Below are 15,910 nucleotides of genomic sequence, written 5' to 3'. Positions count from 1 at the left end.
TGTCACACGCGTCACGTAATCGTTAATCGTTTCCTTGTCTTCCATTTGAAGTAACTCAAACTGCCGCTTATGAGTTTGTAACCTCACCACCTTCGCCTTATCCGCACCAGCATAAGCTTTCTTAAGAATACGCCAAGCTGTCTTCGCCGAGTCGCAATCGCCAACTTTTTCGAAGTTGTCACTATCGACGCAAGAATGGATCAAGAAAAGGGTCTTGTAGTCTTTCTTCTTATCTTCCTTGAATTTCGCTTCTTGAGCTGCTGTAGCCTCTTTACCAAGAGGAGTAATGCCATCAGTAATCATATCAAGAACATCTTGATATCCAAACAAAACTTTCATTTATTTGTGCCATTTGTCATAATTCTTCGAATCAAGAATCGGAAGGTTGGTAGGAATTTTGTCATTGGAAACGGACATGATTGCAGCAGAATTGGATCTGAACCTTGCTCTTGATGCCAAATGTTGGAACACTATCAAGAATGGAGGGTGAATCAATGGTGAAAATTGATAATTGAAAATTGTGGTGTTTTAGAAAATGATGGAGAAAAGAGAGAGATTATGGAAAAGAGTTATTTTCTGATTTTCATTAGTATATCAAAATGGCATTTGTTTTTAAAACTATACACACAAAAGTATTTATATGGGGTACAATATAGAACCAAATTAATTTGACCCAAAACAACAACATTTAAATTATATTTAACTTCCAATACTTTAATGCTAATATATCTTTACAACTTTTTGCTATCAATAATGATTTCTAAAATTAAAGAGTATTTAGAATTTAATGTGATCTTTTTTCGCTTAATTATCATTTATGAATATAACATAATTATATAAATTATTATTATTCATTATAATCTTAATATATATATATATATATATGCGGTCGTGTAGATTTTTCTATTTAAATTAGGGATAATTTAGTAATTAAATTTTTTAATGTATCGAGAGATAATTCTTTGAAAGAAATCATTGTTTCTTTTTCAATTATTTTTTATTTTTAATATAAACTATAAACAAACCACTCAATGATGCAAATTACCTAATTACTTAAAAAGTAGTAGTTAACATAACCTTAAATATTCAATAATAAAGAAATAAAAAGTAAAGAAAAATATAAGAATTTCTCTTAATATATATAAAGAAATGTGGTCAAGTAGGAATTTCCCCCTTCTAAAATAGTGGCAATATTGTAATTTAAAGGAAAAAATTTTCCTTTTTAATTTTTATTAATTAGTATTATAATTATAACTGTTAATAATAATAATAATATATCACTGATAAAATAATTAATGCAATTAATATTAATAAATGTACCATCAAAATTGGTCACTTAATAAACATTGCATTGTGTATTTCTTTCAATTGAATCATTACTCACTACACTAAACTATAACAATATTGTTATAAAATAATGGCTAAATAACATTCGTTCTTCGATTACCGTTTTAGTTATTATTTTTTTATGTTTTATTTTAATTTTAAATGATAATTTGATTTTAAAATATGAACAATGTTATATTTTTTGTTATAAAAATTCAAATAAATCATCAAAATTTTCAAACAAAACCCATAAAATTAATAATCATCTTCAATATAATGCAAATTTCATCAAATTCATAACTAAAATATTCAAATAAACTCATAATTTCATCTCCAACAACATAAAATAAAGTGAAACGAGTTTATTTAAAGCTTTAAGTTATAAATTTGATGAAATTTACATTATTTTTAAGATGATAATTAATTTTATGGGTTTTGTTTGAAAACTTTGATAAATTTTTGTAAAAAAATTGATAACATTATTGATATTTTAAAACATAAAAGATCAAATTGTCACTTAAAATTAAAATAAACAACCAAATCGAAAAGAAAAAAAAAAAGATAAATAACAAAAACGTTAACTGAAATTAAGTTAAGAAACTGTTGGTGCTATTTAACATAAAATAATGTAACAATATCATATCAAATGTAAAAATTAATTGAGAGAAAAATCATAATATATATATATATCAAGTATTTTTTATATTTTTAAACTATTATGTTTTTTTTCAAAATTATTTATCACCTAAAATAATAATTATAAAAATTATTAATCTCATATTTTTCTACTCGCATTGGACGGGTATACGTTGTAGTATGTGTTACATCATCTAGTTGGTCACCAAAAGATGTGTTCAATCATAATGTAATAAGTACTTAATATTATTCTAAAATAAATTTATGTTATTGAATATATTGTTGAGGTCAAAAAAAATTTGATATACGTTTTAATGACAATAAATTTTATAAAATAAATAATTAAGATTTATGAATTATGATCTATTAATGATTGCACTTGAGTTTCATTTAATGAACATGAATTGCATAAGTGAACAAGCAAGAAGTCATAACAAGTGCATAAGTTAATTCTCAATTGTTATTAAATAATATTCCCATGATTAATAAGTTTATTGCATTTATAAATAGTCATATCAGTTCGGTAAAATGAAAAGAATCATCTTTGAAGAATAAATCATTTCAAGATTGAGTCATTTATTAAAAGAATGATAGAAGAACAGTCACCAAAATGATCTAGTTATTCAATTAAAGAACAATTGACAAATGAAATATTTTTAGAAGAGCAACATGTAGTAAATCAGTTGACATTTCATGAGCAATTAAAAGTCAATATTAGAAGGTCTACTTGCAAAAACAAACATGTCGATTAATGAGAGATTGATTAAAAGAATATTTTGGTTTATAAAAGATCATTTTGGTTTTATCAAATGATCATTCTAGTTTATCACAAGGTCATTATGGTTTATTAAAATATTATTTCGGTTCATAAAAATAGCAGTTTGAATAAACAAGATCGTTCTGGTTTTTGACAGTATTTAGTCTAGTCAAATCAAGATCATTCTGGTTTGCGAAAGTATCTGTCTGATTTACACATATCATTATGGACAATTTATTCTTAAAATAAAAGGAATCAAATCTCATATTTCAAGTCAATGAAACATCAAGGCAACTCAAAACCACGATCAAGCATAAAAGATTAAAAGAATCAAAACAACATCAAAAACTATAACAAGATCAATTTCCATATTGATGATTTGTGAAACAAGTACAAATAGGACAACAAGGATAAGACATTGATGTTGCATATCTGCAGAAAGGTAGTCTACGTACAAAGCAGAAAAAAGACTGACACCAAACAGCTGTCAAAAGCTATCAGTCCAATACTCACTCAAAACAAAAATGAATAACATTACGATTTTACAAAAGAACATTATGGTTATTCTCTTTTAAAGATAGAATTAAAACAGAAAATTCTCCATAATCCAAACCAAAACTAAAGAATATCAATATTTCTCAAATCAATGGTGAAGCCAAGAACTCGAGTTGAGTGCCCAAAAGAGAAAAACAACCTCCAAATTGATGACATGATTGATCTCCAAATTGATGAGTTGTGAGCAAAGACTCAAGTGCATTGTACTTACATTGTTCTACAAAAAGATTTGCATAACTCTCATTTCAAATAGTACCAACTGACACTTCACAGCCCATTCACGTTGTCCATCATACTCAAAAGCAAGAACAATCTTCGTTTGTCTAGAACATTATGGACAACAATATAAACACATGTTTAATTGCTTTAAAATAGATCTGACGCTTGAGAAATGTGTTCAACGACTATATTCAGTTTAAACTGAATATTCAAAACCTTTTATCATCTATAAATTGAAGATCAATTGGAAGATAAAGACAATAGTTCAATTTACAAATCTACCAACACTTGTTCAAGTAATAACAAGTCAAAAGCTTTTTAAACAAACTCCAGCTCTCTTCACTATATTGTGGATCATCATTTATTGAGTTTGTCTTTACTTACCTCAAACAAGTGTTGAGAAGTTTCAAAATCCCAAACATTTTTATCATACACATCATTTGTAACTCCAATCTATCTTTTATGTTAGATTGAGTGTGTTTGTAAAATCATTTATAGATTGAAAGGCGACTGTAAAAATCATTTATATTGTGAAAGGTGAAGATTGTAATTGACCAAGGTGTGATCAAGAGAAAATATGTGAAGGAAAACATTCTGATCCTGAAACACATAGTGAACATTTGAAGGCTATGAGGATTGGACTAGCTCAAATTGGGGGAACCAATATACTTTTTTGTGTGTGATCTTTTTATCCCTTATCTTTAATCATTTGCACACACAAATCACACTTCACTATAAACTAATCTATTTTATTTACTTCTAATATATCCAAAACATTTTAAACATTTTAAACATTTTGTTTCAACCAAAATTTATCTTGAGTCAATTTAAATTAAGCACAAGAATCAAAATTTTAAAATTGTCACATTTCAAACTCTCCCTTTCTTGTGATTGACATTGCTACTTCATATATTAATGGGTTGAGTCAAACTAGCTATATTTAAGACGTTTCACGACACTACCAAGTTGTGCAAAACATTCTATCAACCATGAAGTCCCTACAACAAAACAAACAAATTCTATGAGTTCTACTACATCATAGAAAATCGTTCTAGAAATACACCCTCAATATAACGGTTAAAGTCACTCATAATATGGTACTAACCGCTTTAAAACGACACTACTAAGACCAATTAAACATAGAAGAACTACGATACAATAACCGCTCTAAAAATCAAAGGGTCTACGATACAAACCGTTATAAAAAGGAAAGTGGTATTAGAACTTCTCAATATCGAGTGGACACAAAGAAATTAGATAAGTGGCTTCATAAATGTATCGAGCAGAAGAGGGAGAAAAGAGAAATTGGTGTAATTTTTAACTAAGATGGATTCTTTATTCATGGAGAGTTTTGCACAAATAGGAGCAAAAAATCGTCTATTTGTGTGGAACCACTCCTCTCTCTTTGAGCAACCACTCCAAAAATGATTGGGTTTTTTGGGTAAGCCAAAAAAGTTTACTCCAATAAAATGAATCTGTGTGACTACTTCTTTGAATAAGCAAAACCAAAAACAATTTTTTTTGTTCCGTAACAACAAATAATAACCTAAATGTCATACCTCTACTTTATAAATACTACTAATATATGACATCCTTATATCTAAGGCTTCTACAGTTTTTCAATTCACACAACACTAACTCTAAGTTTCAACTTATTTCCAATAATCCTCCACTTGAATTTTAAAAATGTTTCTGAAATAACGTCGAATGCTTCTATATGGTGTACAAATAGAGGTGTTTTCTAACTTGAATTTTTGAATAGTGAGTAAGATTCAAATTCAAAAAGCGTGACACATAGTCTTGAACTCTATATCTGACATTAAACTCACACACAACTTTTTTAAATAGTATATTCTCAAAAGTATATGCATTAATGGTCATACACGTCTATCCCAGTATAATGAACGCTCTAGGAATTTTGTCTCAAAATTTCATAAAAAGCGGTCTCACTTCCACATTCACATATGTAAGTATATCAAGAGTACTCCTGAAGGTAGGTACTGCACTCCACATATAATATATCTCATTAAGAATTATCATCCTATCATCGCTTCAGGAATCATGCTTCTTTGATTTATAATAGCATTTTCATCTCATATCACTTCACGATTTATTATTATCCATTGAACCTAACTATTGAGATCTCTAGTCTTTTAGATCAGGTTACCATCATGAGTGGCTCTATATGCATGAGTAACTAATCATTTCATCAAAGGATCTGCTAAATTTTCATCAATGCGTACATGACCCCTATAACAGCTTCTTTAGAAAGTAACTCTATAATTGTGTAGTGCTTACGACGTAATTGTCATATCTTACCGTTGTAATAATGAATCTCAATTTTTGCAATAGTTGTGGTACTATCACGGTGGATCAACACAAATGACATAGGTTTTTCTCATTAATGGATCTCAGCTAGCAAATATCTCAACCAACTCGCTTCTTCACTAGCAGTAGTCAGTGCTATTATTTCAGACTTCATAGTGGAGTAAGAAAATATCCTATGTTTCTTTGATTTCCAAGATACAGCACCACGAGCTATACAAAAAATATATTCGCTAGTTGTTTTGGAGTCATATGAGAAGATGTTCCAATCAACATACTTATCATCAACCAAATATTTCACCAGATGTTGCATTTCTAGACTTGGACCCCTTATGGGCTTGTTGTATATGTTATGTGCATTATAAATATGTTTGATAGTAGTCACATTGTTAGACCTTTTTTTTTAAAGTCGTAGCAAAAAATTTAGGAATGGCCATATTACTTGTCATTTCATTAACAAGTTTTTTCTCTTCACATTTAAATGACATGCGAAGGACGACCTTCCAAATTTTATGTCATCTCATGATCGTGTTTCCATAAACTACATTAAGTGTGTATACGCCATAGCACAAAAGATAACCACACAATCTAAATAGACACTCACATTTTATGGATCTCATGTCTTGATATTTCAACACTTTTTTGCATCATTTATACTTACTACCTATTTCATATTCGAATACAATATATTGTTTTCTTCTACTTGATCCATGATATGACATTAATAACAGTAACAAACCTTAATTTGATTGCTTTTTCTCGAACTCACTTCTAAGATCGTCTCTATATTTAAAGTTTTGAAGGAACTGATGTTAGTAGTAAAATTGAGGGAATCGACAATTGATCCAGAAAATTTATGATTCACATCAACAAGACGATAGTCATGATTCCAATCAATAGGGGTTGTCAGGTTTCAAATAAGTAGGAAGATCATTAATATTTGAAATGCATAATGCTTTTATTAATTAAATAGTAGGAAAAGGTTGAAATTAGCCTATTCAAACGTTAATTTTGTAAAATATAGTGTCTTCAAATTGATGGATTCGGACGTGGTTTGAGGTGTGTCTAGAACGACAATTCAGACGCTTTACGTTTCAGTCTAATCAAAAACGTGTATAGAACAAAAGAAAAGGTATTAAAAACACAATGAGAAATGTTATAGAGTCATGTTACCTTTGATATAAAATGAAAAAGAAGTAGATAGAGTGAATGGACGATTTGTTTGAATAATGAGAATGGATTTTATATAAAAAAACAAAAAGGCGAGTTTTTTGAAAGGTGTTTTAAGATAAAGTGTTGAAGAAAATCGTGTGTTTTACTATAGATTCATGACCGGTCCGGACGAAACCCATCTAGAATGGTTAATCTGAATGAATAAGAATGTAAAGAAAATGATTTTAGAGACTTATGAAAATGTAAAAGGAAATAAGTTCTCTAACATTTCACATCAATTTGTTCTAATTAGTTATGGACCTGCAAAAGCAATTGAGCTCATTGTAGAAAATAAAGAAACGTGAGCAACGAAAAATCTCCTCCTACCCCTATAATTTCTCTAAATTTCACCTTTATCCTGTTCAATTTCACAAAAAAAATTATTAAATTTTTTTCTTTGACATCGTAAAATATACTAAAATGTTGGGAACAATAGAAATGGAAAATATTCCTTATTTTAAACTTTAGTGGCATTTTTATCTTTTTGCTTTTACAATTTTTCAGGAGAAATTTTATGAAGGAAAAATAATATAGTGGCTTCCACACCAATAGAGGTGACTCCATATTATGTTATTCTCCAAAATTGTTATCAAGTTTTGATATATTTAATAGATTTGATATGATTATTAGTGAAGTTGTTTAGTTTTGTTTTAGTAAAAAAATCAATTTTAATTATTTTTCTCATATAAATGGGAGTACCATAATTTACATCATCATTCTATTATTTTTAGAAATATTTTTAAGTTAAAAATTTATACATTCTGAGAATAATTTCAATATGTTTGGTATTTTTCTGTTTTATTATAAAATTATTTTAATTTTATTTTAACAAGAATATTTAGTTGAATTCGACTCATTTAAAATGAGTAAATCAATTGTTTATATTATAATTATCTATAATTAGCTAGGTATGTATACAATATTAACCATTGATATAATTAATATAATAGTTGATATTACTCAATTTATCATCTAAAGTAAATTGTTTACTTTAGAAGAGTCTAATTAAATTATATATTTGTCTTTAAGTTTTAGTTCGATTCGATATTGTTAGGTTAGATGATTTAGTTTGGGTTCGAATCTGGGATGTCGTAATTGTGTGAGTTATTTATCGTGGAATTTACTATTTCTTCTAGAACAAACAAAAAAATTTAATTTTACATTTAATTATTAATTTTTTTTTTGGATAAAATTATTAACATATATAGTTAATAGCATAACATGTTGATTTTTAGTTAATGATCCACATAATTATTAATTATTATTTTTATCTGTTATTAATTATGACCCACATAATTATTATTTTTGTTTGTTATTAATTATTTTTTTATTAACGTTTTCTAAAGTATGTTTGACTAATTGATATATTTTCAAAAGGAGTCTTTGTTAATAATTCACGTTGTCTTTAAAAATCACATTTTAATATAATTTTCACAAGTATGCTTCAACAAAGCAATTATTTAATCCTACTCAATTTTAATATATATTTTAATTTTTAGTTTTTAGTTTTACCATAATTTTTTATTTTGGTCTCTTCACGAGGCAATTATTGGACATATGGGTGTTTATGGTGTAAAACCTGAACCGTATTAGATCATATTAATGATTTAGTTCAATTATTGAAAACCACTTTTAACTGGTGTATGGTGGACAAAGATCATGATGTAACAGAAGTTTTATGTTTTTCTTACAAATTTTTTTTTTATTTTTAATTTATTCCTTTTATTTTTTTAATTGGCAGACGTGTATATTATTAACTTCTCGACAGACGTGTATATTATTTCTATTAATAGAAACTTGATTTTTTTCTTAACACTCTAGTTAGTTGACACGTGTCAAACTTGTCAATTTATCATGTTTGCTTTATTATAATGTATAGATTACATCTGCCATCGTCTTCTTCATTTCATTTCCTTCTTCAAACCCTAGTTTCCCTTCAATCTCTTGGAACTCAATTTCTTATTCAATTTGTCATTCTTCGTCTTTCCTTCTTTAATATCTTCAAATGTTAAAAACATAAAATCAAAATTGCAGATAGGTGAAACTTGGTCGAGTACCACATCTAGAGCTGTCAATTTGACAAGCTCTCTAATTATTGGCCTCAACCCACATTTTGAAGGGGCCAAAAAAATTAATAATTTAAAAGGCCCCCAAAAACAAGGCCCTAAAAATTTGTGGGCTTAGGAGGCCCCTATGCCCACTTTTTTTTAAAAATAATCAATTTTCTTTTTTGAGAAATAAAGTTTTTCAATTTTTTCTCCGATAATTTTTTTTTATTTTTTTCTATAAAATTTTTCGATAAAAATTTCTGATTTTCTTTCGATAAAAATTTCCGATAAAAAATTTCTGACTTTTTTCGATAAAAAATTTTTGATTTTTTTCGATAAAAAGTTTCCGATTTTTTTTCGATAAAAAATGTCCGATTTTTTTTCGATAAAAAATGTCCGACTTTTTTTGGGATAAAAAATGTTCGATTTTTTTTCAATAAAAAATTTCCCATTTTTTTTCGATAAAAAGTTTATGATTTTTTTTTTCGATAAAAAATTTTCACTTTTTTTTTAATAAATTTTTTTTTCAAGAAATTTTTTTTTAAAATAACAAAATATTGGGGGCCTATGGGCCCTTAGAGCCCCCTCCCTTAGGCCCCATTAAATAATGGGCCGAAATTAAGGATCCCTTAAAAGATTATTTTGATATGGGGCCTAATAATAAAATAAAAAAAGTAAGGGGTCTTGTAGTTGGGGGCTTTTTTGACGGCTCTAACCACATCGACATTCCCTAGCTGTATGAGTTGAAGACGGACTCGCAAACATCAAACAATTCAAATGTGAAACTGAATTTGTGATCCCCCTTCTTCGCATGATTCAATCCATTGTATGCCTTATGTCGCAACGCAAGTTAGAAGATGGAAAAAGGAATAAATGGAAATGGCAATAGCGATTTTAGCTCTATAAAATCAGATGTTAAGAAAATAAATTAATGAATAATAGATTATGTCATGTATCATTTGGATGTCACGCAATTTAAAATGTCTACACGGCTTCTCCGATCTTCAACAAATAAATACCGACAAGCAAAATAAAAAAATGTGATAAAAGTAACCACTAAAATATATATTAAAATTAACAAGATAAAGCTCTGAATTTGGTAGGACCACAAAATATTTTTTAACATTTTTTTTATGTTTTTATAATGTCTAAATTTCAAACCTCTTAATTTTGTAGAAATTAAAAATATATTTAATATTTTTTTTATGTTTTTAGTTTTTATTCTCTTATTTTCAAAAAAAAAATGGAAAATTTGATCAATAATGGTTCATTAAAAATAGAAACTCGATTTTCACAAACAATTCATTTTTAACTTAAATATATTAGTTACTTGAATTCACCCACTTAACTTTTCTCTTTGAGTTATTTGAATTTGTGGTTCATTTTTATTTTAGCTGTAAAAAAAAATTGTTAGTTATTAAAATTTATAATATTATAATCAATGACATATCTAGTCAAATTTACATGAGGGATCAAATATATAAAAATAAAATGTATTTTAAAATTAATATTTGGCGAATGAAAAATAATTATAATAATTTTATTTATATAAAATTAAAATTAAAATTGCAATAAAAAGAAAAAAATACAATAAATATTTAAAAAAATAGTGTTCAACGATATTTTGACAAGTCAGATTTATCCATTTATTGAATCTATAATAACTATTAATGTAAACAACTAAACTATTTGTAGAAATTTATCATCATTTTATTTGAGTCATGTCTTGACAATTTTGTCATTACAAATATTTTATTTAAAGTAATAATAGAGATTAAATGAGTTAAAATTATACAAAAAGATACCAATCAAGTGATAATTGTTTGAAGTAACTAAATATATATTATTGTAGCTAAACATATAACTATATTTATTCTGAAAAATAATATTGTGTGGGATTGTCAAATCTACCCCCAAAGCAATGAAAGGTTTCGTCTGTGGATATAATGGTATTATTATGTCCTTTTACAACTTTTTGACTAAATATTTTATAGAAAAGTTATATTTTAGGATGTGTGTGTATATATAGACATGAGGGTTGTCTTAAAATTTATTCTCATAGTCCAAGTTGTATTCTTATTATTCCTTTGAGATGACCAACTTGCACAATATTTTCTTTTTCATAATTTTAATTGAAGTTGCTATTTTATCATCAGTATCTGAGAGTGCCAAAACATCTCCAACTAATGTTGTTCCCCCAACAATACATCAATCTAAAGAGCATTTCCTTAATGTTTATCGTATGGCAAGATCGAGTATAGGAGGTCGTGATCCACACCCCTACCATTTCTTACAACCTAAAAATATTTACCGCATTGATAGACTAAGTCCAGGAGGTCCTGATCCACATCATCATCATTTCTTACAATCCAAATATACTTATCGTATTGCTAGACTAAGTCCAGGAGGTCCAGATCCACATCACCATCACCCCTTACAACCTAAAAATATTTATCATACTGCTAGATTGAGTCCAGGAGGTCCTGATCCACACCACCATCACTTCTTACAGCCCAAAAATATTTATCGTATTGCTAGATTGAGTCCATGAGATCCTGATCCACACCACCATAAACCCTTACCACCCAAAAATATTTATTGTATTGCTAGATTGAGTTCAACAAATCCTAATTCACATCACCACCTCCATATGTAACAACCTAATATTTTAGCCTGCAAGGTTGCTTGAAAGCTCCATATCTAAGGCTGAAAAACTATACCAATGTTTGAATTATGATAATTAAAAGGTTTTAAATAAAATATTGCATGTGTATTTCAGTATTTCATTTGGGATTGTTTATGTGTTTTTCTCTGAAAAGTAAACAAATTTATAACATTTTAGCCTAAACCTGTATTTTCAGTCATTAAATTTTTTTTTTTTCAGGTTAGTCTCTTAAATTTAAAACATTATATATGTAGGATTTTACTTCTTTTTCCCCAACAAATTATTTTACGTCAAAGATTATTTCAAATAAAAGTGATACATATAAAATATCAAATTCCTTCAATAATTCTCTTACAATTGAAGGGTCATTAGTGTCACTTTAATTTATGAATGTTTTCTCAATTCCATATTTTATAAAATAGATAAAAATAAAAAAATAAAAATGAGAGAAAAGAAAACTCCTATATGCTTGTGTATGTAGACCATCACTGAGTCATGAGGAATAGACAACTCAAAAGCTTTCTAAATAGAAAAATCACTAAATATTAACTTTTCTTATTTTTTAAATTATTCTCTCTATTCTTCTTTTAAAAAAGAGTAAACAAAAAAAGAGTAATTATTTTAAAGAAGAAAAAAAAACATATCTTTAAAATTCTTTTAAAGCAAAGAAAAATAAGTTTAAAAAAAGAAAAATAAGGATTTTTTTGAACTTTTATTTTAATTATTAAAGTAAAAAATAGTAATTTTAATCTTTTTTTTTTTTAAATTAAAGCATAGAAAATAAATTTTTTATTTTTGTTTTTTAAAAAAACTATTAAAGTGGTATTAAATAATTTATTATTACATTTAAATTCTACATCACTATAATTTTTCACATCATTATGTATACATGGCTTATATTATTGGTACATCACCAAATTGATACTCAAAATAAGAAAGAGGATCAAATGTCAATAATTTTGAAAATAAAAAATGAAAATTGCGAATTTATTAAAATAGAGCGACAAAAATTGCACTTTAGCATATATTGTTTTTGTTTTAGTGTTTTGTCTTTTAAAATATTTACAAACTTATTATTTATCTTTTAAAGTGTCTACAAGTTATTCTCTATTCCTTTTTTTTTATGTCTTTTTACATTTGAGTATATTTACAAAATTATCCTTTAAAAACACGGACATGTCGTTAAAAATGATTGTTAATGAAAGTGCAAACACGAGAAGAAGGTTGATTTGTGTTTAACAAAGTTGATAACTTTTTGCTAAATTTGAAAAATGTTGGTTGGTTTTTTTGAACTACTTAGATAAAAAAAAACAATTGGATTCAGAGACAACAAATAATGAAAGCACAAATAATTAAACACATATATTTATTCTAGTTCACCACTAATTTGGCCACATCAAATTCTCTCATTCATACATATTTCAAATTCTCTCATTCATATATATTTAATCCATTGACTCTCTAAGCCAGTATTCCTAAACAGTTTAATAACCTCAAAATTTTGAGGAACTAACCACTTTGACAATATACAAGTCAAGTATTCTAAAACAGTCTGAAATCTTATAATTTTGATAAAGTAACCATCTTGACCATATAAGCCAAGTCTTCTAAAACAGCCTCACAATCCCAAACTTTTGAGGAACACAAAGCCCTTAACTCTATCGACCAAGTCTTCGCCACATAACCTTACAAGCTCAAATTGTTGACGACACACCAACACTACTATCGAGTTTGAATACAAAGGTTTAGATAGGGATGACAATTAGACACAAACGCAGTGGATACCCGCAAAAAAAAAACCCCCACAATGGGTAGGGTAAAAACCCGCATAATGGGTATGGGGGCGGGTAATTACCCGCAAAATTATGCGGGTATGGGTGCGGGTACGGGTACTATAGTACTCACCCCTCCCCACACCCGCACTTATATAAATATATTATTTATTTATTTATTATATTAGTGTTTAGTTTAATTAATTATTTTCTTTTATGTTTTAACATCTATTAATATTATTGGACTACTATAATATTTATAATTGGAAGATAAACGTTTGCAAACTTTTTAAGAATTTGATTATGATAAATAGATAAATAATTGTGATTCTATAACTAATAGTTATGTCTTATTAATCGTGACTTTATAATTATACTTACAACTTTGTATCAATTATCTCAAATAATATTGTCGTATTACTTGCAACTTCATAAAATATTATTATGAATATTTAAATATGTATTGTAACGAGTGTTCATTTGAAATGTTTTGAGTTAGAAAATATTTTGGTTTATAATATTTTATGATTGAATTTAAGATATTTGAATCATTTTTAAATTTAATCACAAAAATAACATTTATTTATCGATTTTTTTAGTTAAAGCGTGGGTAATGGGTATGGGTACGGGCACTTAGGTACCCAAAGAATAAGGGTACGAGTATTAAAGTTGATACCCAATAGGGTACGGGTATGTGTATCTTTTTAAATCGCGGGTATGGGGACGAGTACTATATTACCCTACCCAAACCCTACCCATTGCCATCCCTAGGTTTGGAACTTGAGTAGTTGCTTTTAACAAACTGATTATAACAATGACTATCACACTATAAGAAAAACACTCATAAAATATTTCTCATTCGAACAAGTATTTTTCTGTTTGAACTTTAAGATGAATTTGAAATTTTAGTTTGAGTTCTTCTATTATTTTCTGATTTTTTTGACGATCTTCTTATTCAACATTGAGTATCTATTTATATATAAAATTGGAGCTTCAATTTAGTCATTATTTAATTATGAATTGTATCTTAATTCCTAACTTAGTCAACAATGATCTTATTCAAAAATAATTATGAACAATTATTTTGATAATATGTTCTCTAGGCAGTTCTTTATTTCTGAATCCAATCTTAGCAGTTCTTCTAGATTGATTCTTTTCGTATTTTGTTCATATTGAATTTGTACATTTTTCATATTGATATTGTTCATATTTTGTTGTAGATAAATTTTGATCAAATCTTGACTATATCTTATTTTCAACTTAGTAGAACATTTTCTTTAGTTATAAATCTAAATCAAATCTTATTTTAGAATTTATTCATTTATAAATATAAATCAAATCTTATGTTAGATTTTCTTCAATTATAAATCTAAATCAAATCTTATTTTAATTTTTTTTTTCAAAAACACAAATATTTTTCCATGTTGTGTGTAGTCACATATATTGTTCTCATAAAATACTTTTGTTATCATCAAAATTCTAAGTATAAAACCAACTTGGTTACAATAGTTAATAGATCCAAAAGAAAAAATGTTTGGGTCATTTGTGCCTATACATACATGGCATGATGTCCAATTGAGGTCAACTAATCCATCTTAGTTGAATCGAGTTGATCACGTGCCTTTCAACTCATATCTCAAAAATTCCTAAAAGAATCGCCATCCCCATTAGTGATTAGTGGCGAGTAGAAGAAACTCAACCATGTAATGATGATTGTGCAAAAAAATGTTCATAGTAGTTAAATCATTGTCCTTCTTGCAGTGTTCAGCCAACACTGTATTAGACAACTGACGAAAACGAGGTTTATATGAAAAAATGGGAAGTGATGTGGCTCTAGGTTGCGGTGGTGGTGCTTCCAATATATGCATGGATGATATTTGCTATGGAGACTATCGATGGTGAGCTAAGCGAAGTAGATCGTGCAAATTTCCCTTCTAAATATGAGCAAGTCTTGTTGCATAAGAGAGACGTGACATTGTTGTAAGAGAACATCACATCATATTTTGGATTTGAATCCGGAGACGAAACAAGTCCAAAGTTCAAAGAGGTTGGTGCCAATATTTGATTCACCAAATATTGTAAGTTAATGAGCTAAATCGAAACTAAAGAAATCTAATTGAGTTTTAAAAACTTACTACGAGAACCATCCCATGACATTTGGTAAAATCTTAACTCTAGTGTCTAAAGAAACTTCTTCCATTAAATAATTTTACCATTGTAGTACATCCATTTATACCAAGAAAGAGTTGCATAACCAGGGTAGAAGAAGCGAATGTGACATATTAATTTTCAGGAGTGTTATAATGTTGGAGATTTTGGGAGATTTAAAAAAACATATAACAAGCTGCCACAAATTGATAATATTTTCTCAACCCTCACATATTTAAGGGAAAGA

Source organism: Cicer arietinum, chromosome 3 (genome assembly GCF_000331145.2).
Source record: "Cicer arietinum cultivar CDC Frontier isolate Library 1 chromosome 3, Cicar.CDCFrontier_v2.0, whole genome shotgun sequence".
NCBI classification, from domain to species: domain Eukaryota; kingdom Viridiplantae; phylum Streptophyta; class Magnoliopsida; order Fabales; family Fabaceae; genus Cicer; species Cicer arietinum.
Note: the sequence above shows the minus strand (reverse complement) of the source record.